This window comes from Leishmania panamensis (genome assembly GCF_000755165.1).
Source record: "Leishmania panamensis strain MHOM/PA/94/PSC-1 chromosome 15 sequence".
Classification (NCBI taxonomy): domain Eukaryota; phylum Euglenozoa; class Kinetoplastea; order Trypanosomatida; family Trypanosomatidae; genus Leishmania; species Leishmania panamensis.
Window position 1 is genome coordinate 317317 of NC_025860.1, and position 3339 is coordinate 320655.

At 54.0% G+C, this 3339-nt stretch overlaps 1 annotated feature.

Moving 5' to 3' along the window:
• Positions 1–1356: 1356 nt before the first annotated feature.
• Positions 1357–1408: a repeat region.
• Positions 1409–3339: the final 1931 nt, after the last annotated feature.

Here is a 3339-nt window from a genome sequence, read left to right on the forward strand (position 1 = left end):
TCGTCGTGTGTGTGTGTGTGTGTGTGTGTGTGTGTGTGTGTGTGTGTGTGTGTGTGCGTCTTGTTGCGTGAGAAAATGAGAGGTGAGGGTGGAAGAAGACAATCCAGCCTATTTCCAAGGTATGCACACACACACACACACTCCATTTGCATTACGGCGCCCTCGCAACCCACACGCGCATGTACACATTCGTGCTCCTCTCTATCGTTGCACTCTGCGCAACAGAGGTCTTTTCTTCTCCTTATGCATGAGTCTACAGATATGTATGTATACCTGTGGGTTTCTCGGCGTGCATGTGCTCGGGGAGGGGGAGGGTGGTGACTAGCTTGTCTTTCCCTCTGTGTGTGATGTTGTGGCAGCTCGTAGATGTGTCTTGGTGATGCAAAACACAACCGTGCGAGGCTCAGAGCGCGTCGCGAAACTCGTCAGCGAAACTCGGATGAGGATCAGACAAAGTGGATCACCAACGATCACGCTCACATGAAGGTGGACGACGGTGCTGGGCCGAAGGCGAGGTAGGACTGCGTGCAGGCCCCAACGAGCCCCAACGGATTGGACTGGAGCGCTCTCCCCTCACCCTCCCCCTATGTGCGCCTTCGCGCAATGCCACTCAATGCCTGGCGAAGCGGTGAAGCCCCGCCGCTCCCTCCCTTTATTTTTTCCAGCCCCGGGGCTCTGCAGATGACCATGTGCAAAGGCCAGCCTTTCCCTATGCGTTTTCCTTGCTTGATGACACGTTTGTGCTTCGACAGGGTACGTTACACTTGTGACACTGACACGTACCCATGTCTTCCTCGTCCTCGGTGCTTAATCCTGTACGGTACTTTCTCATTCCCTCATCACCATTCCGCGCAGCTGTAACCGAGAGGACAGCGTAGCGTGCATTGTCCTCCGAATTGTGTTTCAGTCAACGTGTCGCCATGCAGCTTCCCACCTCCCAGCCTGGGAGAAAGCAAGCATTACCGGCGCATCGCTTCGTAGGGTGGTTCTGAGTGGGTGGCACTGTCTACACGGACTGCGCGGCAAGCGCCCTCACCAATAAGCGTAAGCACACTCGCGACGGTGCAAAAAATGTGTTGCGGCCCCTTTTGCGAGCAGCATGATGTCTGCCTGGGGTCTCTCCCAGAAAAGAGATGTTGGAGTTCTGTCTGACCAGAGTCCCGTCGATGTTACTCCTGTCGCTGCATGTGAGACGAGGTCCTGTCCTGGCCGAACGTCGGCTTAAAGGATAGATGAGGCCTGTGAGCGCAGCGAAGACGCGGCGACATTCAATGAGCCCTGGTGACGGGGGACACCCCGGTGCCCGGCACCCCCCGCCCTGTGTGGGGAGGCCGCGCACCCCCCACCCCACCCCCGGGGTAGAGAGTGGGGGTTGACCTCCTGTGGTACGGCTGGGAGTGGACACGTTCGGAGGAAAAAAAAACCTATGCTGTTGCTCTACTCTCTCCCCCCTTTCCACACCCACTCCCATCTTTCATCGTTTAGCCCTTCACCACACTCACAACACATAAAAGCAGCACAGTTGTGTTGATCATCTGCGTCCCAGAGCGGGATCGTTCTGCAGGGCTCTCTCACTTCTCCCTACCGTCTCCCTCCCTCACTCCCGATTTATCTTCTGTCTCTTTTGCGGAAGGAGTAAACGAGCAACTCTCTGCAGACACTCACACTATAACGTGCACAACGACAACGACAACGGCCCCCTCCCCTCCCTTCCTTCATCAACCTTTTAGAAGGAGCAAAAAGAAAGTGCACAGCAGCGGTGGTAAGGGTGGGGGAGTGGGGTGCATCACCACGGTACGACCCAGACAAATTAAACACAGAGACACACGCGCGCATACGTACACGTGTCTCCTCCCCCCCCCCTCCCGCAACGCCGGAAGAGGAGAAGGAACATACAAAGAGGAGTTTCTTGTGGGTGTGAAAGCGGGGACAGCGATCCCAGAAATTACGTCTGCCTCTCCACCCCGCCCCCCCCCTTCCCATCCCTCCTATCCCCTTGGACGAGCAGAACAAGGAGAGAAGAGCAGAGGAATATATATATATATAGCAGAAACCTCAAAAGGAAGGCGGTTGCGAATCCGAAGGTCCGGGGAACTGTTTCTACGCCACACACCGCTCCTTCCCTGATCTCCGTCTTTCTCTGTGGGTGTACGCTTACAGCTCGTTGTGCGGCCAGTGCAGGTGTAGCCATTGTTCATTCACTCATCCATCCATCCTGCCCGCGTCAGAGCAGTGACGACTAGGCCTCGCGAAGGCACGTTGAAAAGCGAGCATTTTCAACGTGCAGAAGAGCGCAGCAAAGACGGCAGCAACGACACAAACTTGAAGCCCTTGAAGAAAGCTGCAAAGCCACCAGAAATAAATAAAATAAAATAAAAAAGTGAATCGTGTGAGACTTCGCCAAGCATCCACACACAGACACACACACACACACACACACACACACACACGAGAGAGAGAGAGAAAAGCGGCACCGATACAAAGGCCACCTCGTTGGTGCGCTTCTGCTCTGTTATTCTTTTGCTTTTTTTTCCTCTCTGTATTCTTCCTCCGTCCCCGTAAAACAACATCACAGAAGGGCGAGACGCAGGCTCAAATACAGACACACAGAGAAAGAGCTCCAGACCCACGCCTACGGCTGTGTGCAGCCGCACGCGTGTGTGTGTGTGTGTGTGTCGCTTCGTGTGTTTGCTTCTCTTTTTCTTTTGCTGGTATTTCCTCTCTTTCATTGTTTTTTATATTCTCCCCCTCTCCTTGTGTGGGTGTGGGTGTTCCCTGACACACCTCTCTCGGCTTGAAAAGGCAACCAAACGCCCGCACGGGCGCACGTCCGTAGGCCGCGGAGGTGACGTTGCGGTTATTTATTTTTGGTTGGGGGGCTCTCCCCTTGGTTCTCGCTCCCTGTGTGTATAAATACACGAGTTCTTGCTTTGCTCCATCTTACGCTTCGCTATCTCATTCTTGTCATTATTCTCTACCTGTAGATTCGATCTCTCTGAGAGACTCCTCGCGTTTTCATTCTTCTGTGCAGGTGCCTCTCTCTCTCTCTCTCGGCACACCACCCTCATCTCCATCCCTGATCCCCATTCCTCTTGCTCTCTTGTGTTCTCCCCCCTCTCCCCCCCGCGCCTTTTCTTTTTCGGTGCTTTTCTTTGTATTTTCCTGTGCCACTCACATTTCTTTTTGTTCTGGTGTTGCCTTTCTTTGGCTTGTGTGTAGCTGCGCGACGTAAGCGAGCGTTGTAAGGCGATTTCTCTCCTCCCTTTTTCCCTGCCCTCCCCCTCCCCCCTCCCTCTACGCGATCCTCTATTTTTTACTATCATTACTCGCTCGTTGTTT